Raw genomic sequence first — 26,932 nt, 5'->3', positions numbered from 1 at the left:
TGATGCAGAAGCAGTCAAGGGTAGCTTAGGGTTAGGGTTAGGGTTAGGGTTAGGGTTAGGGTACGGCTTAGGGTACGGGTTCGCGTACGGCGTAGGGTATGGTTTAGGCTTAGTGTTAGGGTTAGTTTTGCGGTTAGGGCTCGGTTTAGGGTACGGGTTAAGATTAGGGTACGTGTTAGGGTTAGGGTAGGGGATAGGATTATGGTACACGTTAGGGTTAGGTTATTTATTAACCCTATCCCTCTCTCTAGATACCACTTAGCACTTAAAGGAATATTATTGGGGTCCAGCCATGGAGAAGAGTTTAGACACTAGGATAAGATAAGGAACACACCCATAATAAAGAAATCACTTTGGGATTCTCTTTTTAATCTGTTCCTTAAAACACTAGTGTTTAGGAAATCTATTGGAGGCAAAAGCAGTCAAGGGTAGCTTAGGTTTAAGGTTAGGGTTAGGGTTAGGGTTAGGGTTAGGGTACGGCTTAGGGTACGAGTTCGGCTACGGCGTAGAGTATGGGTTAGGGTTAGGGTTAGGGTTAGTTTTAGAGTTAGGGCTCGGTTTTCGGAACAGGTCAGGATTAGGTTACGTTTTAGGGTTAGGGTACGCGTTAGGGTTAGGGTACGCGTTAGGGTTAGGGTATTTATTAAAACCTATCCCACTCTCTAGATACCACTTAGCACGTAAAGGAATATTATTTGGGTCCAGCCATGGAGAAGAGTTTAGACACTAGGATAAGGTAAGGAACACACCCGTTATAAAGAAATCACATAACGATTAACTTTTTAACCTGTTCCTTAAAACACTAGGGCTTAGGAAATCTATTGGAGACAGAAGCAGTCAAGGGTACCTTAGGGTTAGGGTTAGGGTACGGCTATGGTACAGGTTCGGATACGTCGTAGGTATGGTTTAGGGTTAGGGTTAGCATTAGTTTTAGGGTTAGGTCTAGGTTTAGGGTACAGGTTAGGATTACGTTAAGTGTTAGGGTTAGGGTAGGGGTTAGGGTTAATGTACGCGTTAGGGTTAGGGCATTTATTAAACTGTCCCACTCTCTAGATACCACTTAGTATGTAAAGGAATATTATTTGTGGTTCCCCCATGGAGAAGAGTTTACACACTAGGATAATATAAGGAACACACCCATTATAAAGAAATCACATTAGGATTCTCTTTTTAACCTGTTCCTTAAAACACTAGTGCTTAGGAAATCTATTGGAGTCAGAAGGAGTCAAGGCTAGCTTTGGGTTAGCGTTAGTGTTAGGGTACGATTTAGGGTACGGATTCGGGTATGGGTTCAGGTACGGCGTAGGGTATGGGTTAGGGTTACATTAGTTTTAGTGTTAGGGCTCGGTTTAGGGTACGGTTTAAGATTAGTGTACGTGTTCGTGTTAGGGTAGGAGTTACGGTTAGGGTACGCATTAAGGTTAGGTTATTTATTTAAACCTATCCCACTCTCTAGATACCACTTAGCACATAAAGGAATATTATTTTGGGTCCATCAATGGAGAAGAGTTTAGACACTAGGATAAGATAAGGAACACACCCATTATAAATAAATCACATTAGGATTCTCTTTTTAACCTGTTCCTTAAAACACTAGTGCTTAGGAAATCTATTGGATGCAGAAGCAGTCAAGGGTAGCTTAGGGTTACGGTTAGGGTTAGGGTACTGCTTATGGTAAGGTTTCGGGTACGGGTTCGTGTACGGCATAGGGTATGGCTTAGGGTTAGGGGTAGGACTAGTTTTAGGGTTAGGGCTCGGTTTAGGGTACGGGTTAAGATTAGGGTACGTGTTAGACTTATCGTAGTGGATAGGGTTAGGATACGCGTTAAGGTTAGGTTATTTATTAAACCTATCCCACTCTCTAGATACCACTTAGCATGTAAAGGAATATTATTTGTGGTTCCCCCATGGAGAAGAGTTTAGACACTAGGATAAGATAAGGAACACACCCATTATAAAGAAATCACATTAGGATTCTCTTTTTAACCTGTTCCTTAAAACACTAGTGCTTAGCAAATCTATTGGAGGCAGAAGGAGTCAAGGGTAGCATCGGGATAGGGTTAGTGTTAGGGTTAGTGTTAGGTTACGGCTTAGGGTACGGATTCGGGTACGGCGTAGCGTATGGGTTAGTGTTAGGGTTAGTTTTAGGGTTAGGGCTCGGTTTAGGGTACGGGTTAAGATTAGTGTACTTGTTAGAGTTATGGTAGGGTTTAGGGTTAGGGTACGCAGTAGGATTAGGGTATTTATTAAACGTATCCCACTCTCTAGATACCACTTAGAACGTAAAGGAATATTATTAGGAATCCAGCCTTGGAGAAGAGTTTAGGCACTAGGATAATATCAGGAACACACCCATTATAAAGAAATCACATTAGGATGCTCTTTTTAACCTGTTCCTTAAAACACTAGTGCTTAGGAAGTCTATTTGAAGCAGAAGCAGTCAAGGGTAGCTTAGGGATAGGGTTAGTGTTAGGGTACTGCTTATGGTACGGGTTCGGGTACGGGTTCGGGTACGGCGTAGGGTAAGGGTTAGGGTTAGGGTTAGGGTTAGTTTTAGGGTTAGGGCTCGGTTTAGTGTACGGGTTAGGATTGGGGTACGTGTTAGGGTTAGGGTAGGGGTTAGGGTTAGGGTACGCGTTAGGGTTAGGGTATTTATTAAACCTATCCCACTCTCTAGATACCACTTAGCACGTAAAGGAATATTATTTGGGTCCAGCCATGGAGAATAGTTTACACACTAGGATAACATAAGGAACACACCTATTATAAAGAAATGACATTAGGATTCTCTTTTTACTCTGTTCCTTAAAACACTAGTGCTTAGGAAATCTAATGGAGGTAGAAGCAGTCAAGGGTAGCTTAGGGTTGGCGTTAGGGTTAGGGTATGGCTTAGGGTACGGGTTCGGCTACGGGTTAGGTTTTGTGTTAGGTTTAGGATTAGGGTTAGTTTTAGGGTTAGGGCTCGGTTTTGGGTATGGGTTAGGATTAGGGTACGTGTTAGGTTTATGGTAGGGTTAGGGTTAGGGTACACCTTAGGTTTAGGGTATTTATTAAACCTATGGCACACTCTAAATAACACTTAGCACGTAAATGAATATTATTTGGGGTCCAGCCATGGAGAAGAGTTTAGACACTAGGATAAGATAAGGAACACACCCGTTAAAAAGAAATCACATTATGATTATCTTTTTAACCTGTTCCTTAAAACACTAGTGCTTAGGAAATCTATTTGAGGCATAATCAGTCAAGGGTAGCTTCGGGTTACAGTTAGGGTTAGGGTTAGTGTTAGGGTACGGCTTAGGGTACGGGTTCGGGTACGGGTTCTAGTACGGGTTCGGGTATGTGTTAGGGTTACGTTTAGTTTTAGGGTTAGGGCTCGGTTTAGGGTACAGGTTAGGATTAGTGTAGGTGTTAGGGTTAGGGTAGGGGTCAGGATTTGGGTATGCGTTAGGGTTAGGGTATTTATTAAACCTATCCAACTCTCTAGATACCACTTAGAACGTCAAAGAATATTATTTGGAATCCAGCCATGGAAAAGAGTTTAGACACTAGGATAAGATACGGAACACACTCATTATAAAGAAAACACATTAGGATTCTCTTTTTAACCTGTTCCTTAAAACACTAGTGCTTAGGAAATCTATTGGAAGCAGAAGCAGTCAAGGGTAGCTTAGGGTTAGGGTTAGGATTAGGGTACTGCTTATGGTACGGGTTCGGGTACGGGTTCAGGTATGGCATAGTGTATGGGTTACAGTTAGGATTAAGTTTAGTTTTAGGGTTAGGGCTCGGTTTAGGTTACGGGTTAGGATTGGGGTACGTGTTAGTGTAACGGTGGGGATAGGGTAAGGGTACGAGTTAGGGTTAGGGTATTTATTAAACCTATCTCACTCTCTAGATACCACTTAGCATGTAAAGGAATATTATTTGGGTCCAGCCATGGAGAAGAGTTTAGACACTAGGATAAGATAAGGAACACACCCATTATAAAGAAATCACATTAGGATTCTCTTTTTAACCTGTTCCTTAAAACACTAGTGCTTAGGAAATCTATTGGAGGCAGAAGCAGTCAAGGGTAGCTTAGGGTTAGGCTTAGGGTTAGGGTACGATTTAGGGTACGGGTTCGGTTACGTCGTGGAGTATGGGTTACGGTTAGGTTTAGGGTTAGTTTTAGAGTTAGGGCTCTGTTTTTTGGTACAGGTTAGGATTAGGTTGCGTGTTAGGGTTAGGGTAGGGGTTAGGGTTAGGGTACGCATTAGGTTTAGTGTATTTATTAAACCTATCCCACACTCTAGGTAACACTTCGCACGTAAAGGAATATTATTTGGGTTCCAGCCATGGAAAAGTGTTTAGACAGTAGCAAAATATAAGGAACAAACCCATTAAAAAGAAATCACATTAGGATTCTCTTTTTTACCTGTTCCTTAAAACACTAGGGCTTAGGAAATCTATTTAAGGCATGAGCAGTCAAGGGTAGCTTCGGGTTAGTGTTAGGGTTAGGGTTAGTGTTAGGGTACGGCTTAGGGTATGGATTCGGGTAAGGGTTCGTGTATGGGTTAGGGTTAGGGTTAGGGTTAGTTTTAGGGTTAGGGCTCGGTTTAGGGTACGAATTAGGATTAGTGTAGGTGTTAGGGTTAGGGTAGGGGTTAGGGTTAGTGTACGCGTTCGGTTTAGGGTATTTATTAAACCTATCCCACTCTCTAGATACCACTTAGAACGTAAAAGAATATTATTTGGAATCCACGGATGGAAAAGAGTTTAGACACTAGGATAGGATAAGGAACACACCCATTATAAAGAAATCACATTAGGATTCTCTTTTTAATCTGTTCTTTAAAACACTAGTGCTTACGAAATCTATTGGAGGCAGAAGCATTCAAGGGTACCTTAGGGTTAGGGTTAGTGTACGGCTTATGGTACGGGTTCGGTTACGGGTTCGGGTACGGCGTAGGGTATGGTTTAGGGTTAGTTTTAGTGTTAGTTTTAGGGTTAGGGCTCGTTTTAGGGTACAGGTTAGGATTAGGGTACGTGTTAGGGTAATGGTAGGGGATAGGGTTAGGGTACGCGTTAGGGTTAGGGTATTTATTAAACCTATACCATTCTCTAGATACCACTTAGCACATAAAGAATATTATTTGGTGTCCAGGCATGGAGAAGAGTTTAGACATTAGGATAAGATAAGGAACACACCCGATATAAAGAAATCACATTAGGATTCTCTTTTTAACCTGTTCCATAAAACACTAGTGCTTAGGAAATCTATTGGAGGCATAATCAGTCCAGGGTAGCTTCTTGTTACAGTTAGGGTTAGGGTTAGTGTTAGGGTACGGCTTAGGGTACGGATTCGGGTACGGGTTTGGGTATGGGTTAGGGTTAGGTTTAGTTTTAGGGTTAGAGCTCGGTTTAGGGTACAGGGTAGGATTTTTGTAGGTGTTAGGTTTAGGGTAGGGGTTAGGATTTGGGTACGCGTTAGGGTTAGGGTATTTATTAAACCTATCCCACTCTCCAGATACCACTTAGAACTTAAAAGAATATTATTTGGAATCCATCCATGGAAAAGAGTTTAGACACTACGATAAGATAAGGAACACACCCATTATAAAGAGATCACATTAGTATTCTCTTTTTAACCTGTTCCTTAAAACACTAGTGCTTAGGAAATCTATTGGAAGCAGAAGCAGTCAAGGGTAGCTTAGGATTAGAGTTAGGGTTAGGGTACTGCTTATGGTACGGGTTCGGGTACGGGTTCAGATACGGCGTAGGGTATGGGGTAGGGTTAGGTTTAGGTTTAGTTTTAGGGTTAGGTCTCGGTTTAGTGTACGGGTTAGGATTAGGGTACGTGTTAGGGTTAGGGTATGAGTTAGGGTTAGGGTACGCCTTAGGGTTAGGGTATTTGTTAAACCTATCCCACACTCTAGATAACACTTAGCACGTAAATGAATATTATTTGGGGACCAGCCATGGAGAAGAGTTTAGACAGTAGGAAAAGATAAGGAACACACCCATTATAAAGTAATCACATTAGGATTCTTTTTAACCTGTTCCTTAAAACACTAGTGCTTAGGAAATCTATTTGAGGCATAAGCAGTGAAGGGTAGCTTCGGGTTAGTGTTAGGGTTAGGGTTAGTGTTAGGGTACGGCTTAGGGTTCGGATTCGGGTACGGGTTCGTGTATGGGTTAGGGTTAGGGTTAGTTTTAGGGTTAGGGCTCGGTTTAGGGTACGGGTTAGGATTAGTGTAGGTGTTAGGGTTAGGGTACACGTTAGGTTTAGGGTATTTATTAAACCTATCCCACTCTCTAGATACCACTTAGAACGTACAACAGTATTATTTGGAATCCAGCCTTGGATAAGAGTTTAGACACTAGGGTAGGATAAGGAACACACCCATTATAAAGAAATCACATTAGGATTCTCTTTTTAATCTGTTCCTTAAAACACTAGTGCTTAGGAAATCTGTTGGAGGCAGAAGCAGTCAAGGGTACCTTAGGGTAAGGGATAGGGTTAGGGTACTGCTTATGGTAAAGTTTCGGGTACGGGTTCGGGTACGGCGTAGGGTATGGGTTAGTGTTATGGTTAGTTTTAGGGTTAGGGATCGATTTAGGGTACGGGTTAGTACTGGGGTACGTGTTAGGGTTACGGTAGGGGTTAGGGTTAGGGTATGCCTTAGGGTTAGAGTATTTATTAAACCTATCCCAATCTCTATATACCACTTAGCAGGTAAAGGAATATTATTTGTGGTCCAGCCATGGAGAATAGTTTACAGACTAGGATAACATAAGGAACACACCTATTATAAAGAAATGACATTAGGATTCTCTTTTTAACCTGTTCCTTAAAACACTAGTGCTTAGGAAATCTAATGGAGGTAGAAGCAGTCAAAGGTACCTTAGGGATAGGGTTAGGGTTATGGTACAGCTTATGGTTCGGGTTCGGTTACGGGTTCGGGTACGTCGTAGGGTATGGTTTAGGGTTAGGTTTAGGGTTAGTTTTATGGTTAGGGCTCGGTTTAGGGTACAGGTTAGGATTAGGGTACGTGTTAGGGTAACGGTAAGGGATAGGGTTAGCGTACGCGTTAGGGTTACATTATTTATTCAACCTATCCCACTCTCTAGATACCACTTAGAACGTAAAGGAATATTATTTGGAATCCAGCCTTGGAGTAGAGTTTTGGCACTAGGATAATATCAGGAACACACCCATTATAAAGAAATCACATTAGGATTGTCTTTTTAACCTGTTCCTTACAACACTAGTGCTTAGGAAATGTATTGGAAGCAGAAGCAGTCAAGGGTAGCTTAGGGTTAGGGTTAGGGTTAGGGTTAGGGTACTGCTTATGGTACGGGTTCGGGTACGGGTTCGGGTACGGCGTAGGGTAAGGGTTAGGATTAGGGTTAGTTTTAGGGTTAGGGCTCGGTTTAGGGTACAGGTTAGGAATGGGGGTACGTGTTAGGGTTAGGGTAGGGGTTAGCGTTAGGGTACGTGACAGGGTTAGGTTATTTATTAAACTTATCCCACTCTCTCGATACCACTTAGCACATAAAGGAATAGTATTTGGGGTCCAGCCATGGAGAATTGTTTACAAACTAGGATAACATAAGGAGCACACCTATTGTAAAAAAATCACATTAGGATTCTCTTTTTGACCTGTTCCTTAAAACACTAGTGCTTAGGAAATCTATTGGAGGCAGAAGCAGACAAGGCTAGCTTAGGGTTAGGGTTAGTGTTAGGGTTAGGGTACGGATTCGGGTACGGCATAGGGTATGGGTTAGGGTTAGGGTTAGAGTTAGTTGTAGGGTTAGGGCTTAGTTTAGGTTACGGATTAGGATTAGGGTACGTGTTAGGGTTAGGGTGGGGGTTAGGGTTAGGGTACGCATTAGGTTTAGGGTTTTTATTAAACCTATCCCACACTCTAGATAACACTTAGGACGTAAAGGAATATTATTTGTTTTCTAGCCATGGAGAAGAGTTTAGAGAGTAGGAAAAGATCAGGAACACACCCATTATAAAGAAATCACATTACGATTCTCTTTTTAACCTGTTCCTTAAGACACTAATGCTTAGGAAATCTATTGGATGCAGAAGCAATCAAGGGTAGCTTAGGGTTAGGGTTAGGGTTAGGGTTAGGGTACTGCTTATGGTACGGGTTCGGGTACGGGTTCGGGTACGGCGTAGGGTAAGGGTTAGGATTAGGGTTAGTTTTAGGGTTAGGGCTCGGTTTAGGGTACGGGTTAGGAATGGGGGTACGTGTTAGGGTTAGGGTAGGGGTTAGCGTTAGGGTACGTGATAGGGTTAGGTTATTTATTAAACCTATCCCACTCTCTCGATACCACTTAGCACATAAAGGAATAGTATTTGGGGTCCAGCCATGGAGAATTGTTTACAAACTAGGATAACATAAGGAGCTCACCTATTATAAAAAAAATCACATTAGGATTCTCTTTTTGACCTGTTCCTTAAAACACTAGTGCTTAGGAAATCTATTGGAGGCAGAAGCAGACAAGGCTAGCTTAGGGTTAGGGTTAGTGTTAGGGTTAGGGTACGGCTTAGGGTACGGATTCGGGTACGGCATAGGGTATGGGTTAGGGTTAGGGTTAGAGTTAGTTGTAGGGTTAGGGCTCAGGTTAGGGTATGGGTTAGGATTAGGGTACGTGTTAGGGTTAGGGTAGGGGTTAGGGTTAGGGAACGCATTAGGTTAAGGTTATTTATTAAACCTATCCCACACTCTGGATAACACTTTGCATATAAAGGAATATTATTTGGGGTCCAGCCATGGAGAAGCGTTTAGACAGTAGGAAAAGATAAGGAACACACCCATTATAAAGAAATCACATTAGGATTCTCTTTTTAACCTGTTCCTTAAAACATTAGTGCTTAGGAAATCTATTGGATGCAGAAGCAGTCAAGAGTAGGTTAGGGTTATGGTTAGGGTTAGGGTTAGGGTACTGCTAATGGTTAGGTTTTGGGTACAGGTTCGGATACGGCGTAGGGTATGGGTTAGCGTAAGCGTTAGGGTTAGTTTTAGGGTTAGGGATCGGTTTAGGGTACAGGTTAGTATTGGGGTACGTGTTAGGGTTAGGGTAGGGGTTAGGGTTAGTGTAAGCGTTAGGTTTAGGGTATTTATTAAACCTATCCCACTCTCTAGATACCACTTAGCACGTAAAGGAATATTATTTGGGGTCCAGCCTTGGAGAATAGTTTACACACTAGCATAACATACGGAACACACCTATTATAAAGAAATCACATTAGGATTCTCTTTTTAACCTGTTCTTTAAAACACTAGTGCTTAGGAAATCTATTGGAGGCAGAAGCAGTCAAGGCTAGCTTAGGGTTAGTGTTAGGGTTAGGGTTAGGGTTAGGGTACGGCTTAGGGTACGGATTTGGGTACAGCATAGGGTATGTGTTAGGGATAGGGTTAGAGTTAGTTGTAGGGTTAGGGCTTAGTTTAGGTTACGGATTAGGATTTGGGTACGTGTTAGGGTTAGGGTGGGGGTTAGGGTTAGGGTACGCATTAGGTTTAGGGTTTTTATTAAACCTATCCCACACTCTAGATAACACTTAGGACGTAAAGGAATATTATTTGTGTTCTAGCCATGGAGAAGAGTTTAGAGAGTAGGAAAAGATAAGGAACACACCCATTATAAAGAAATCACATTACGATTCTCTTTTTAACCTGTTCCTTAAAACACTAATGCTTAGGAAATCTATTGGATGCAGAAGCAGTCAAGGGTAGCTTAGGGTTAGGGTTAGGGTTAGGGTACGGCTTAGGGTACGGGTTCGCGTACGGCGTAGGGTATGGTTTAGGCTTAGTGTTAGGGTTAGTTTTGCGGTTAGGGCTCGGTTTAGGGTACGGGTTAAGATTAGGGTACGTGTTAGGGTTAGGGCAGGGGATAGGATTAGGGTACACGTTAGGGTTAGGTTATTTATTAACCCTATCCCTCTCTCTAGATACCACTTAGCACTTAAAGGAATATTATTTGGGGTCCAGCCATGGAGAAGAGTTTAGACACTAGGATAAGATAAGGAACACACCCATAATAAAGAAATCACTTTGGGATTCTCTTTTTAATCTGTTCCTTAAAACACTAGTGTTTAGGAAATCTATTGGAGGCAGAAGCAGTCAAGGGTAGCTTAGGTTTAAGGTTAGGGTTAGGGTTAGGGTTAGGGTTAGGGTACGGCTTAGGGTACGAGTTCGGCTACGGCGTAGAGTATGGGTTAGGGTTAGGGTTAGGGTTAGTTTTAGAGTTAGGGCTCGGTTTTCGGAACAGGTCAGGATTAGGTTACGTTTTAGGGTTAGGGTACGCGTTAGGGTTAGGGTACGCGTTAGGGTTAGGGTATTTATTAAACCTATCCCACTCTCTAGATACCACTTAGCACGTAAAGGAATATTATTTGGGGTCCAGCCATGGAGAAGAGTTTAGACACTAGGATAAGGTAAGGAACACACCCGTTATAAAGAAATCACATAACGATTAACTTTTTAACCTGTTCCTTAAAACACTAGGGCTTAGGAAATCTATTGGAGACAGAAGCAGTCAAGGGTACCTTAGGGTTAGGGTTAGGGTACGGCTATGGTACAGGTTTGGATACGTCGTAGGTATGGTTTAGGGTTAGGGTTAGCATTAGTTTTAGGGTTAGGTCTAGGTTTAGGGTACAGGTTAGGATTACGTTAAGTGTTAGGGTTAGGGTAGGGGTTAGGGTTAATGTACGCGTTAGGGTTAGGGCATTTATTAAACCTGTCCCACTCTCTAGATACCACTTAGTATGTAAAGGAATATTATTTGTGGTTCCCCCATGGAGAAGAGTTTACACACTAGGATAATATAAGGAACACACCCATTATAAAGAAATCACATTAGGATTCTCTTTTTAACCTGTTCCTTAAAACACTAGTGCTTAGGAAATCTATTGGAGTCAGAAGGAGTCAAGGCTAGCTTTGGGTTAGCGTTAGTGTTAGGGTACGATTTAGGGTACGGATTCGGGTATGGGTTCAGGTACGGCGTAGGGTATGGGTTAGGGTTACATTAGTTTTAGTGTTAGGGCTCGGTTTAGGGTACGGTTTAAGATTAGTGTACGTGTTCGTGTTAGGGTAGGAGTTACGGTTAGGGTACGCATTAAGGTTAGGTTATTTATTAAACCTATCCCACTCTCTAGATACCACTTAGCACATAAAGGAATATTATTTTGGGTCCATCAATGGAGAAGAGTTTAGACACTAGGATAAGATAAGGAACACACCCATTATAAATAAATCACATTAGGATTCTCTTTTTAACCTGTTCCTTAAAACACTAGTGCTTAGGAAATCTATTGGATGCAGAAGCAGTCAAGGGTAGCTTAGGGTTAGGGTACTGCTTATGGTAAGGTTTCGGGTACGGGTTCGTGTACGGCATAGGGTATGGCTTAGGGTTAGGGGTAGGACTAGTTTTAGGGTTAGGGCTCGGTTTAGGGTACGGGTTAAGATTAGGGTACGTGTTAGACTTAGCGTAGTGGATAGGGTTAGGATACGCGTTAAGGTTAGGTTATTTATTAAACCTATCCCACTCTCTAGATACCACTTAGCATGTAAAGGAATATTATTTGTGGTTCCCCCATGGAGAAGAGTTTAGACACTAGGATAAGATAAGGAACACACCCATTATAAAGAAATCACATTAGGATTCTCTTTTTAACCTGTTCCTTAAAACACTAGTGCTTAGCAAATCTATTGGAGGCAGAAGGAGTCAAGGGTAGCATCGGGATAGGGTTAGTGTTAGGGTTAGTGTTAGGTTACGGCTTAGTGTACGGATTCGGGTACGGCGTAGCGTATGGGTTAGTGTTAGGGTTAGTTTTAGGGTTAGGGCTCGGTTTAGGGTACGGGTTAACATTAGTGTACTTGTTAGAGTTATGGTAGGGTTTAGGGTTAGGGTACGCAGTAGGATTAGGGTATTTATTAAACGTATCCCACTCTCTAGATACCACTTAGAACGTAAAGGAATATTATTAGGAATCCAGCCTTGGAGAAGAGTTTAGGCACTAGGATAATATCAGGAACACACCCATTATAAAGAAATCACATTAGGATGCTCTTTTTAACCTGTTCCTTAAAACACTAGTGCTTAGGAAGTCTATTTGAAGCAGAAGCAGTCAAGGGTAGCTTAGGGATAGGGTTAGTGTTAGGGTACTGCTTATGGTACGGGTTCGGGTACGGGTTCGGGTACGGCGTAGGGTAAGGGTTAGGGTTAGGGTTAGGGTTAGTTTTAGGGTTAGGGCTCGGTTTAGTGTACGGGTTAGGATTGGGGTACGTGTTAGGGTTAGGGTAGGGGTTAGGGTTAGGGTACGCGTTAGGGTTAGGGTATTTATTAAACCTATCCCACTCTCTAGATACCACTTAGCACGTAAAGGAATATTATTTGGGTCCAGCCATGGAGAATAGTTTACACACTAGGATAACATAAGGAACACACCTATTATAAAGAAATGACATTAGGATTCTCTTTTTACTCTGTTCCTTAAAACACTAGTGCTTAGGAAATCTAATGGAGGTAGAAGCAGTCAAGGGTAGCTTAGGGTTGGCGTTAGGGTTAGGGTATGGCTTAGGGTACGGGTTCGGCTACGGGTTAGGTTTTGTGTTAGGTTTAGGATTAGGGTTAGTTTTAGGGTTAGGGCTCGGTTTTGGGTATGGGTTAGGATTAGGGTACGTGTTAGGTTTATGGTAGGGTTAGGGTTAGGGTACACCTTAGGTTTAGGGTATTTATTAAACCTATGGCACACTCTAAATAACACTTAGCACGTAAATGAATATTATTTGGGGTCCAGCCATGGAGAAGAGTTTAGACACTAGGATAAGATAAGGAACACACCCGTTAAAAAGAAATCACATTATGATTATCTTTTTAACCTGTTCCTTAAAACACTAGTGCTTAGGAAATCTATTTGAGGCATAATCAGTCAAGGGTAGCTTCGGGTTACAGTTAGGGTTAGGGTTAGTGTTAGGGTACGGCTTAGGGTACGGGTTCGGGTACGGGTTCTAGTACGGGTTCGGGTATGTGTTAGGGTTACGTTTAGTTTTAGGGTTAGGGCTCGGTTTAGGGTACAGGTTAGGATTAGTGTAGGTGTTAGGGTTAGGGTAGGGGTCAGGATTTGGGTATGCGTTAGGGTTAGGGTATTTATTAAACCTATCCCACTCTCTAGATACCACTTAGAACGTCAAAGAATATTATTTGGAATCCAGCCATGGAAAAGAGTTTAGACACTAGGATAAGATACGGAACACACTCATTATAAAGAAAACACATTAGGATTCTCTTTTTAACCTGTTCCTTAAAACACTAGTGCTTAGGAAATCTATTGGAAGCAGAAGCAGTCAAGGGTAGCTTAGGGTTAGGGTTAGGATTAGGGTACTGCTTATGGTACGGGTTCGGGTACGGGTTCAGGTATGGCATAGTGTATGGGTTACAGTTAGGATTAAGTTTAGTTTTAGGGTTAGGGCTCGGTTTAGGTTACGGGTTAGGATTGGGGTACGTGTTAGTGTAACGGTGGGGATAGGGTAAGGGTACGAGTTAGGGTTAGGGTATTTATTAAACCTATCTCACTCTCTAGATACCACTTAGCATGTAAAGGAATATTATTTGGGTCCAGCCATGGAGAAGAGTTTAGACACTAGGATAAGATAAGGAACACACCCATTATAAAGAAATCACATTAGGATTCTCTTTTTAACCTGTTCCTTAAAACACTAGTGCTTAGGAAATCTATTGGAGGCAGAAGCAGTCAAGGGTAGCTTAGGGTTAGGCTTAGGGTTAGGGTACGATTTAGGGTACGGGTTCGGTTACGTCGTGGAGTATGGGTTACGGTTAGGTTTAGGGTTAGTTTTAGAGTTAGGGCTCTGTTTTTTGGTACAGGTTAGGATTAGGTTGCGTGTTAGGGTTAGGGTAGGGGTTAGGGTTAGGGTACGCATTAGGTTTAGTGTATTTATTAAACCTATCCCACACTCTAGGTAACACTTCGCACGTAAAGGAATATTATTTGGGTTCCAGCCATGGAAAAGTGTTTAGACAGTAGCAAAATATAAGGAACAAACCCATTAAAAAGAAATCACATTAGGATTCTCTTTTTTACCTGTTCCTTAAAACACTAGGGCTTAGGAAATCTATTTAAGGCATGAGCAGTCAAGGGTAGCTTCGGGTTAGTGTTAGGGTTAGGGTTAGTGTTAGGGTACGGCTTAGGGTATGGATTCGGGTAAGGGTTCGTGTATGGGTTAGGGTTAGGGTTAGGGTTAGTTTTAGGGTTAGGGCTCGGTTTAGGGTACGAATTAGGATTAGTGTAGGTGTTAGGGTTAGGGTAGGGGTTAGGGTTAGTGTACGCGTTCGGTTTAGGGTATTTATTAAACCTATCCCACTCTCTAGATACCACTTAGAACGTAAAAGAATATTATTTGGAATCCACGGATGGAAAAGAGTTTAGACACTAGGATAGGATAAGGAACACACCCATTATAAAGAAATCACATTAGGATTCTCTTTTTAATCTGTTCTTTAAAACACTAGTGCTTACGAAATCTATTGGAGGCAGAAGCATTCAAGGGTACCTTAGGGTTAGGGTTAGTGTACGGCTTATGGTACGGGTTCGGTTACGGGTTCGGGTACGGCGTAGGGTATGGTTTAGGGTTAGTTTTAGGGTTAGTTTTAGGGTTAGGGCTCGTTTTAGGGTACAGGTTAGGATTAGGGTACGTGTTAGGGTAATGGTAGGGGATAGGGTTAGGGTACGCGTTAGGGTTAGGGTATTTATTAAACCTATACCACTCTCTAGATACCACTTAGCACATAAAGAATATTATTTGGTGTCCAGGCATGGAGAAGAGTTTAGACATTAGGATAAGATAAGGAACACACCCGATATAAAGAAATCACATTAGGATTCTCTTTTTAACCTGTTCCATAAAACACTAGTGCTTAGGAAATCTATTGGAGGCATAATCAGTCCAGGGTAGCTTCTTGTTACAGTTAGGGTTAGGGTTAGTGTTAGGGTACGGCTTAGGGTACGGATTCGGGTACGGGTTTGGGTATGGGTTAGGGTTAGGTTTAGTTTTAGGGTTAGAGCTCGGTTTAGGATACAGGGTAGGATTTTTGTAGGTGTTAGGTTTAGGGTAGGGGTTAGGATTTGGGTACGCGTTAGGGTTAGGGTATTTATTAAACCTATCCCACTCTCCAGATACCACTTAGAACTTAAAAGAATATTATTTGGAATCCATCCATGGAAAAGAGTTTAGACACTACGATAAGATAAGGAACACACCCATTATAAAGAGATCACATTAGTATTCTCTTTTTAACCTGTTCCTTAAAACACTAGTGCTTAGGAAATCTATTGGAAGCAGAAGCAGTCAAGGGTAGCTTAGGATTAGAGTTAGGGTTAGGGTACTGCTTATGGTACGGGTTCGGGTACGGGTTCAGATACGGCGTAGGGTATGGGGTAGGGTTAGGTTTAGGTTTAGTTTTAGGGTTAGGTCTCGGTTTAGTGTACGGGTTAGGATTAGGGTACGTGTTAGGGTTAGGGTATGAGTTAGGGTTAGGGTACGCCTTAGGGTTAGGGTATTTGTTAAACCTATCCCACACTCTAGATAACACTTAGCACGTAAATGAATATTATTTGGGGACCAGCCATGGAGAAGAGTTTAGACAGTAGGAAAAGATAAGGAACACACCCATTATAAAGTAATCACATTAGGATTCTTTTTAACCTGTTCCTTAAAACACTAGTGCTTAGGAAATCTATTTGAGGCATAAGCAGTGAAGGGTAGCTTCGGGTTAGTGTTAGGGTTAGGGTTAGTGTTAGGGTACGGCTTAGGGTTCGGATTCGGGTACGGGTTCGTGTATGGGTTAGGGTTAGGGTTAGTTTTAGGGTTAGGGCTCGGTTTAGGGTACGGGTTAGGATTAGTGTAGGTGTTAGGGTTAGGGTACACGTTAGGTTTAGGGTATTTATTAAACCTATCCCACTCTCTAGATACCACTTAGAACGTACAACAGTATTATTTGGAATCCAGCCTTGGATAAGAGTTTAGACACTAGGGTAGGATAAGGAACACACCCATTATAAAGAAATCACATTAGGATTCTCTTTTTAATCTGTTCCTTAAAACACTAGTGCTTAGGAAATCTGTTGGAGGCAGAAGCAGTCAAGGGTACCTTAGGGTAAGGGATAGGGTTAGGGTACTGCTTATGGTAAAGTTTCGGGTACGGGTTCGGGTACGGCGTAGGGTATGGGTTAGTGTTATGGTTAGTTTTAGGGTTAGGGATCGATTTAGGGTACGGGTTAGTACTGGGGTACGTGTTAGGGTTACGGTAGGGGTTAGGGTTAGGGTATGCCTTAGGGTTAGAGTATTTATTAAACCTATCCCAATCTCTATATACCACTTAGCAGGTAAAGGAATATTATTTGTGGTCCAGCCATGGAGAATAGTTTACAGACTAGGATAACATAAGGAACACACCTATTATAAAGAAATGACATTAGGATTCTCTTTTTAACCTGTTCCTTAAAACACTAGTGCTTAGGAAATCTAATGGAGGTAGAAGCAGTCAAAGGTACCTTAGGGATAGGGTTAGGGTTATGGTACAGCTTATGGTTCGGGTTCGGTTACGGGTTCGGGTACGTCGTAGGGTATGGTTTAGGGTTAGGTTTAGGGTTAGTTTTATGGATAGGGCTCGGTTTAGGGTACAGGTTAGGATTAGGGTACGTGTTAGGGTAACGGTAAGGGATAGGGTTAGCGTACGCGTTAGGGTTACATTATTTATTCAACCTATCCCACTCTCTAGATACCACTTAGAACGTAAAGGAATATTATTTGGAATCCAGCCTTGGAGTAGAGTTTTGGCACTAGGATAATATCAGGAACACACCCATTATAAAGAAATCACATTAGGATTGTCTTTTTAACCAGTTCCTTACATCACTAGTGCTTAGGAAATGTATTGGAAGCAGAAGCAGTCAAGGGTAGCTTAGGGTTAGGGTTAGGGTTAGGGTTAGGGTACTGCTTATGGTACGGGTTCGGGTACGGGTTCGGGTACGGCGTAGGGTAAGGGTTAGGATTAGGGTGAGTTTTAGGGTTAGGGCTCGGTTTAGGGTACAGGTTAGGAATGGGGGTACGTGTTAGGGTTAGGGTAGGGGTTAGCGTTAGGGTACGTGACAGGGTTAGGTTATTTATTAAACCTATCCCACTCTCTCGATACCACTTAGCACATAAAGGAATAGTATTTGGGGTCCAGCCATGGAGAATTGTTTACAAACTAGGATAACATAAGGAGCACACCTATTGTAAAAAAATCACATTAGGATTCTCTTTTTGACCTGTTCCTTAAAACACTAGTGCTTAGGAAATCTATTGGAGGCAGAAGCAGACAAGGCTAGCTTAGGGTTAGGGTTAGTGTTAGGGTTAGGGTACGGCTTAGGGTACGGATTCGGGTACGGCATAGGGTATGGGTTAGGGTTAGGGTTAGAGTTAGTTGTAGGATTAGGGCTTAGTTTAGGTTACGGATTAGGATTAGGGTACGTGTTAGGGTTAGGGTAGGGGTTAGGGTTAGGGTACGCATTAGGTTTAGGGTTTTTATTAAACCTATCCCACACTCTAGATAACACTTAGGACGTAAAGGTATATTATTTGTTTTCTAGCCATGGAGAAGAGTTTAGAGAGTAGGAAAAGATAAGGAACACACCCATTATAAAGAAATCACATTACGATTCTCTTTTTAACCTGTTCCTTAAAACACTAATGCTTAGGAAATCTATTGGATGCAGAAGCAATCAAGGGTAGCTTAGGGTTAGGGTTAGGGTTAGGGTTAGGGTTAGGGTACGGCTTAGGGTACGGGTTCGCGTACGGCGTAGGGTATGGTTTAGGCTTAGTGTTAGGGTTAGTTTTGCGGTTAGGGCTCGGTTTAGGGTACGGGTTAAGATTAGGGTACGTGTTAGGGTTAGGGTAGGGGATAGGATTATGGTACACGTTAGGGTTAGGTTATTTATTAACCCTATCCCTCTCTCTAGATACCACTTAGCACTTAAAGGAATATTATTTGGGGTCCAGCCATGGAGAAGAGTTTAGACACTAGGATAAGATAAGGAACACACCCATAATAAAGAAATCACTTTGGGATTCTCTTTTTAATCTGTTCCTTAAAACACTAGTGTTTAGGAAATCTATTGGAGGCAGAAGCAGTCAAGGGTAGCTTAGGTTTAAGGTTAGGGTTAGGGTTAGGGTTAGGGTTAGGGTTAGGGTTAGGGTTAGGGTACGGCTTAGAGTACGAGTTCGGCTACGGCGTAGTGTATGGGTTAGGGTTAGGGTTAGGGTTAGTTTTAGAGTTAGGGCTCGGTTTTCGGAACAGGTCAGGATTAGGTTACGTTTTAGGGTTAGGGTACGCGTTAGGGTTAGGGTACGCGTTAGGGTTAGGGTATTTATTAAACCTATCCCACTCTCTAGATACCACTTAGCACGTAAAGGAATATTATTTGGGGTCCAGCCATGGAGAAGAGTTTAGACACTAGGATAAGGTAAGGAACACACCCGTTATAAAGAAATCACATAACGATTAACTTTTTAACCTGTTCCTTAAAACACTAGGGCTTAGGAAATCTATTGGAGACAGAAGCAGTCAAGGGTACCTTAGGGTTAGGGTTAGGGTACGGCTATGGTACAGGTTCGGATACGTCGTAGGTATGGTTTAGGGTTAGGGTTAGCATTAGTTTTAGGGTTAGGTCTAGGTTTAGGGTACAGGTTAGGATTACGTTAAGTGTTAGGGTTAGGGTAGGGGTTAGGGTTAATGTACGCGTTAGGGTTAGGGCATTTATTAAACCTGTCCCACTCTCTAGATACCACTTAGTATGTAAAGGAATATTATTTGTGGTTCCCCCATGGAGAAGAGTTTACACACTAGGATAAGATAAGGAACACACCCATTATAAAGAAATCACATTAGGATTCTCTTTTTAACCTGTTCCTTAAAACACTAGTGCTTAGGAAATCTATTGGAGGCAGAAGCAGTCAAGGGTAGCTTAGGATTAGAGTTAGGGTTAGGGTACTGCTTATGGTACGGGTTCGGGTATGGGTTCACATACGGCGTAGGGTATGGGGTAGGGTTAGGTTTAGGTTTAGTTTTAGGGTTAGGTCTCGGTTTAGTGTACGGGTTAGGATTAGTGTACGTGTTAGGGTTAGGGTATGTGTTAGGGTTAGGGTACGCCTTAGGGTTAGGGTATTTGTTAAACCTATCCCACACTCTAGATAACACTTAGCACGTAAATGAATATTATTTGGGGACCAGCCATGGAGAAGAGTTTAGACACTAGGATAAGATAAGGAACACACCCGTTATAAAGAAACCACATTACGATTATCTTTTTAACCTGCTTCTTAAAACACTAGTGCTTAGGAAATGTATTGGAGGCAGAAGCAGTCAAGGGTACCTTAGGGTTAGGGTTAGTTATCGGGTACGGCTTATGGTACGGGTTCGGGTTGGGTGTGGGTATGTCGTAGGTTATGGTTTAGGGTTAGGTTTAGGGTTAGTTTTACGGTTAGGGCTCGGTTTTAGGGTACAGGTTAGGATTAGGCTACCTGTTAGTGTAACGGTAGGAGATAGGGTTAGGGTACGCGTTAGGGTTAGGGTATTTATTAAACCTATCCCACTCTCTAGATACCACTTAGCATGTAAAGGAATATTATTTCTGGTTCCCCCATGGAGAAGACTTTAGACACTAGGATAAGATAAAAAACACACCCATTATAAAGAAATCACATTAGGATTCTCTTTTGAACCTGTTCCTTAAAACTCTAGTGCTTAGGAAATCTATTGGAGGCAGAAGCAGTCAAGGATACCTTAGGCTTAGGGTTAGGTATATGGTTCGGCTTATGGTACGGTTTCGGGTACAGTTTCGGGTACGTCATAGGTTATGGTTTAGTGTTAGGTTAGGGTTAGTTTTACGGTTAGGGCTCGGTTTAGGGTACAGGTTAGGATTAGGGTACGTGTTAGGGTAACGGTAGGGGATAGGGTAAGCGTACGTGTTAGGGTTAGGGTATTTATTAAACCTATCCCACTCTCTAGATACCACTTAGCACGTAAAGGAATATTATTTGGGTCCAGCCATGGAGAAGAGTTTAGACACTAGGATAAGATAAGGAAGACACCCGTTATAAAGGAATCACATTACGATTACCTTTTTAACCTGTTCCTTAAAGCACTAGTGCTTAGGAAATCTATTGGAGGCAGAAGCAGTCAAGGGTACCTTAGGGTTATGTTTAGGGTTAGGGTACGGCTTATGGTACGGGTTCGGGTACGGGTTCGGGTATGTCGTAGTGTATGGGTTAGGGTTAGTGTTAGGGTTAGTTATAGGGTTAGGGCTCGGTTTAGGGTACAGGTTAGGATTAGGTTACGTGTTAGGGTTAGGGTAGGCATTAGGGTTAAGGTACGTGTTAGGTTTAGGGTATTTATTAAACCTATCCCACTCTCTAGATACCACTTAGCATGTAAAGGAATATTATTTGGAATCCAGCCATGGAAAAGATTTTAGACACTAGGATAAGATAAGGAACACACCCATTATAAAGAAAACACATTAGGATTCTCTTTTTAACCTGTTCCTTAAAACACTAGTGCTTACTAAATCTATTGGAGGCAGAAGCAGTCAAGGGTAGCTTAGGGTTAGGGTTAGGGTTAGGGTACGATTTAGGGTACGGGTTCTTTTACGTCGTGGAGTATGGGTTACGGTTAGGTTTAGGGTTAGTTTTAGAGTTAGGGCTCTGTTTTTTGGTACAGGTTAGGATTAGTTTGCGTGTTAGGGTTAGGGTAGGGGTTAGGGTTAAGGTACGCATTAGGGTTAGGGTATTTATTAAACCTATAACACTCTCTAGATACAACTTTGCATATAAAGGAATATTATTTGGGTCCAGCCATGAAGAAGAGTTTAGACACTAGGATAAGATAAGGAAGACACCCTTTATAAAGGAATCACATTACGATTAACTTTTTAACCTGTTCCTTAAAACACTAGTGCTTAGGAAATCTATTGGAGGCAGAAGCAGTCAAGGGTACCTTAGGGTTATGATTAGGGTTAGGGTACGGCTTATGGTACGGGTTCCAGTACGTCATAGTGTATGGTTAAGGGTTAGGGTTAGGGTTAGTTATAGGGTTAGGGCTCGGTTTAGGGTAAGGGTTAGGATTAGGTTACGTGTTAGGGTTAGGGTAGGCGTTAGGGTTAAGGTACGTGTTAGGTTTAGGGTATTTATTAAACCTATCCCACTCTCTAGATACCACTTAGCATGTAAAGGAATATTATTTGGGTCCAGCCATGGAGAAAAGTTTAGACAATAGGATAAGATAGGAACACACCGATTATAAAGAAATCACATTAGGATGCTCTTTTTAACCTGTTCCTTAAAACACTAGTGCTTAGGAAATCTATTGGAAGCAGAAGCAGTCAAGGCTAGCTTACGGTTAGGGTTACGGTTATGGTTAGGGTACGGCTTAGGGTACGGATTCAGGTACGGTATAGGGTATGGGTTAGAGTTAGGGTTAGAGCTAGTTTTAGGATTAGGGCTCGGTTTAGGGTACGGCTTAGTATTAGGGTAGGTGTTAGGGTTAGGGTAGGGGTTATGGTTAGGGTACGCATTAGGTTTAGTGTATTTATTAAACCTATCCCACACTCTAGATAACACTTAACACGTAAAGGAATATTATTTGGGGTCAAGCCATGGAGACGTGTTTAGACAGTAGTTAAAGATAAGGAACAAACCCATTAAAAAGAAATCACATTAGGATTCTCTTTTTAACCTGTTCCTTAAAACACTAGTGCTTAGGAAATCTATTGGAGGCAGAAGGAGTCAAGGGTAGCTTCGGGTTAGGGTTAGTGTTAGGGTTAGTGTTAGGGTACGGCTTAGGGTATAGGATTCGGGTACGGCGTAGGGTATGGGTTAGGGTTAGGGTTAGTTTTAGGATTAGGGCTCGTTTTAGGGTACGGGTTAAGATTAGTTTACGTGTTAGGGTTAGGGTATGGGTTAGGGTACGCGTTAGGATTACGGTATTTATTAAACATATACCACTCTCTAGATACGACTTAGAACGTAAAGGATTATTATTTGGAATCCAGCCTTGGAGAATAGTTTAGGCACTAGGATAATATCAGGAACACAGCCATTATACAGAAATCACATTAGGATTCTCTTTTTAACGTGTTCCTTAAAACACTACTGCTTAGGAAATCTATTGGAAGCAGAAGCAGTCAAGGGTAGCTTAGGGTTAGTGTTAGGGTTAGGGTTAGGGTACTGCTTATGGTAAGATTTCTGGTACGGTTTCGGGTACGGCGTAGGGTGTGGTTTAGGGTTAGGCTTATGGTTAGTTTTAGGGTTAGGGATCGCTTTAAAGTACGGGTTAGGATTGGGGTACGTGTTAGGGTTAGGAAGGGGTTAGGGTTAGGTTATGCGTTAGGGTTAGGGTATTTATTAAACCTATCCCACACTCTAGATAACACGTAGCACGTAAATGAATATTATTTGGGGTCCAGCCATGGAGAAGAGTTTAGACACTAGGATAAGATAAGGAACACACCCGTTTTAAAGAAATCACATTACGATTATCTTTTTAACCTGTTCCTTAAAACAGTAGTGCTTAAGAAATCTAATGGAGGTAGAAGCAGTCAAGGGTAGCTTAGGGTTAGCGTTAGGGTTAGGGTACGGCTTAGGGTATGGGTTCCGGTATGCCTTAGGTTTTGCGTTTGGGTTAGGATTAGGGTTAGTTTTAGGGTTAGGGCTCGATTTAGGGTACGTTTTAGTATTTGGGTACGTGTTAGTGTTAGGGTAGTGGATAGGGTTAGGGTACGCGTTAAGGTTAGGGTAGTTATTAAACCTATCCCACTCTCTAGATACCACTTATCACATAAAGGAATAATATTTTGGGTCCAGCCATGGAGAAGAGTTTAGACACTAGGATAAGATAAGGAACACACCTATTATAAAGAAATCACATTAGGATTCTCTTTTTAACCTGTTCCATAGAACACTAGTGCTTAGGACATCTATTGGAGGCAGAAGCAGTCAAGGATAGCTTGACTTAGGCTTAGGGTTAGGGTTAGGGTATGGCTTAGGGTACGGATTCGGGTACGGCATAGGGTATGTGTTAGGGTTGGGTTAGAGTTAGTTGTAGGATTAGGGCTCGGTTTAGGGTATGGGTTAGGATTAGGGTACGTGTTAGGGTTAGGGTAGGGGTTAGGGTTAGGGTACGCCTTAGCTTTAGGGTATTTATTAAACCTATCCCACACTGTAGATAACACTTAGCACCTAAAGGAATATTATTTGGTGTCCAGTCATGGAGAAGGGTTTAGACACTAGGATAAGATAAGGAACACACCCGATATAAAGAAACCACATTACGATTATCTTTTTAACGTGTTCCTTAAAACACTAGTGCTTAGGAAATCTATTTGAGGCATAATCAGTCCAGGGTAGCTTCGGGTTACATTTAGGGTTAGGGGTAGTGTTAGGGTACGGCTTAGGGTACGGATTCGGGTACGGGTTCGGGTATGGGTTAGGGTTACGTATCGTTTTAGGGTTAGGGCTCGGTTTAGGGTACAGGTTAGGATTAGTGTAGGTGTTAGGGTTAGGGTAGGGGTTAGGATTTGGGTACGTGTTAGGATTAGGGTATTTCTTAAACCTATCCCACTCTCTAGATACCACTTAGAACGTAAAAGAATATTATTTGGAATCCAGCCATGGAAAAGAGTTTAGACACTAGGATAAGATAAGGAACACACCCATTATAAAGAAATCACATTAGGATTCTCTTTTTAAACTGTTCCTTAAAACACTAGTGCTTAGGAAATCTATTGGTAGCAGAAGCAGTCAAGGGTAGCTTAGGGTTAGAGTTAGGATTAGGGTTAGGATACCGCTTATAGTACGGGTTTGGGTACGGGTTCATGTATGGCATAGTGTATGGGTTAGGGTTACGGTTAGGTTAATTTTAGGGTTAGGGATCAGTTTAGGGTACGGGTTAGGATTGGGGTACGTGTTAGGATTAAGGTAGGAGTTAGCTTTAGTGTACGCGTTAGGGTTAGGTTATTTATTAAAACTATCCCACTCTCTAGATACCACTTAGCACGTAAAGGGATATTATTTGGGGTCCAGCCATGGAGAAGAGATTAGACACTAGGTTAAGATAAGGAACACACCCGTTATAAAGAAATCACATTACGATTAACTTTTTAACCTGTTCCTTAAAACACTAGTGCTTAGGAAATGTATTGGAGGCAGAAGCAGTCAAGGGTACCTTAGAGTTAGGGTTAGGTACAGGGTACGGCTTATGGTACGGGTTCGGGTCGGGTGTGGGTATGTCGTAGGTTATGGTTTAGTGTTAGGTTTAAGGTTAGTTTTACGGTTAGGGCTCGGTTTTAGGGTACAGGTTAGGATTAGGCTACCTGTTAGTGTAACGGTAGGAGATAGGGTTAGGGTACGCGTTAGGGTTAGGGTATTTATTAAACCTATCCCACTCTCTAGATACCACTTAGCATGTAAAGGAATATTATTTCTGGTTCCCCCATGGAGAAGAGTTTAGACACTAGGATAAGATAAAGAACACACCCATTATAAAGAAATCACATTAGGATTCTCTTTTTAACCTGTTCCTTAAAACACTAGTGCTTCGGAAACCTATTGGAGGCAGAAGGAGTCAAGGGTACCTTAGAGTTATGATTAGGGTTAGGGTACGGCTTATGGTACGGGTTCGGGTACGGGTTCGGGTACGTCGTAGGGTACGGTTTAGTGTTAGGGTTAGGGTTACTTTTAGGGTTAGGGCTCGGTTTAGGGTACAGGATAGGATTAGGTTACGTGTTAGGATTAGGGTAGGCGTTAGGGTTAAGGTACGTGTTAGGTTTAGGGTATTTATTAAACCTATCCCACTCTCTAGATACCACTTAGCATGTAAAGGAATATTATTTGTGGTTCCCCCATGGAGAAGAGTTTAGACAATAGGATAAGATAAGGAACACACCCATTATAAAGAAATCACATTAGGATTCTCTTTTTAACCTGTTCCTTAAAACACTAGTGCTTAGCAAATCTATGGGAGGCAGAAGGAGTCAAGGGTAGCTTCGGGATAGGGTTAGTGTTAGGGTTAGTGTTAGGGTACGGCTTAGGGTACGGATTCGGGTACAGGTTCGGGTACGGCGTAGCGTATGTGTTAGTGTTAGGGTTAGTTTTAGGGTTAGGGCTCGGTTTACGGTACGGGTTAAGATTAGTGTACTTGTTAGAGTTATGGTAGCGTTTAGGGTTAGGGTACACAGTAGGATTAGGGTATTTATTAAACGTATCCCACTCTCTAGATACCACTTAGAACGTATAGGAATATTATTAGGAATCCAGGCTTGGAGAAGAGTTTATGCACTAGGATAATATCAGGAACACACCCATTATAAAGAAATCCATTAGGATGCTCTTTTTAACCTGTTCCTTAAAACACTAGTGCTTAGGAAGTCTATTTGAAGCAGAAGCAGTCAAGGGTAGCTTAGGGTTAGGGTTAGGGTTAGGGTACTGCTTATGGTACGGGTTCGGGTACGGGTTCGGGTACGGCGTAGGGTAAGGGTTAGGGTTAGGGTTAGTCTTAGGGTTAGGGCTCGGTTTAGTGTACGGGTTAGGATTGGGGTACGTGTTAGGGTTAGGGTACGCGTTAGGGTTAGGGTATTTATTAAACCTATCCCACTCTCTAGATACCACTTAGCACGTAAAGGAATATTATTTGGGGTCCAGCCATGGAGAATAGTTTACACACTAGCATAACATAAGGAACACACCTATTATAAAGAAATGACATTAGGATTCTCTTTTTACTCTGTTCCTTAAAACACTAGTGCTTAGGAAATCTAATGGAGGTAGAAGCAGTCAAGGGTAGCTTAGCGTTGGCGTTAGGGTTAGGGTACGGCTTAGGGTACGGGTTCAGCTACGGCTTAGGTTTTGTGTTAGGGTTAGGATTAGGGTTAGTTTTAGGGTTAGGGCTCGGTTTTGGGTATGGGTTAGGATTAGGGTACGTGTTAGGGTTATGGTAGGGTTAGGGTTAGGGTACACCTTAGGTTTAGGGTATTTATTAAACCTATCGCACACTCTAGATAACACTTAGCACGTAAATGAATATTATTTGGGGTCCAGCCATGGAGAAGAGTTTAGACACTAGGATAAGATAAGGAACACACCCGATATAAAGAAATCACATTACGATTATCTTTTTAACGTGTTCCTTAAAACACTAGTGCTTAGGAAATCTATTTGAGGCATAATCAGTCCAGGGTAGCTTCGGGTTACATTTAGGGTTAGGGTTAGTGTTAGGGTACGGCTTAGGGTATGGATTCGGGTACGGGTTCGGGTATGGGTTAGGGTTACGTTTCGTTTTAGGGTTAGGGCTCGGTTTAGGGTACAGGTTAGGATTAGTGTAGGTGTTAGGGTTAGGGTAGGGGTTAGGATTTGGGTACGTGTTAGGGTTAGGGTATTTCTTAAACCTATCCCACTCTCTAGATACCACTTAGAACGTAAAAGAATATTATTTGGAATCCAGCCATGGAAAAGAGTTTAGACACTAGGATAAGATAAGGAACACACCCATTATAAAGAAATCACATTAGGATTCTCTTTTTAATCTGTTCCTTAAAACACTAATGCTTAGGAAATCTATTGGTAGCAGAAGCAGTCAAGGGTAGCTTAGGGTTAGAGTTAGGATTAGGGTTAGGCTACCGCTTATATTACGGGTTTGGGTACGGGTTCAGGTACGGCATAGTGTATGGGTTAGGGTTACGGTTAGGTTAATTTTAGGGTTAGGGATCAGTTTAGGGTACGGGTTAGGATTGGGGTACGTGTTAGGATTAAGGTAGGAGTTAGGTTTAGTGTACGCGTTAGGGTTAGGTTATTTATTAAAACTATCCCACTCTCTAGATACCACT

The sequence above is a fragment of the Eschrichtius robustus genome, chromosome 5, assembly GCF_028021215.1.
Source record: "Eschrichtius robustus isolate mEscRob2 chromosome 5, mEscRob2.pri, whole genome shotgun sequence".
Classification (NCBI taxonomy): domain Eukaryota; kingdom Metazoa; phylum Chordata; class Mammalia; order Artiodactyla; family Eschrichtiidae; genus Eschrichtius; species Eschrichtius robustus.
This window is presented reverse-complemented; position numbering follows the sequence as displayed.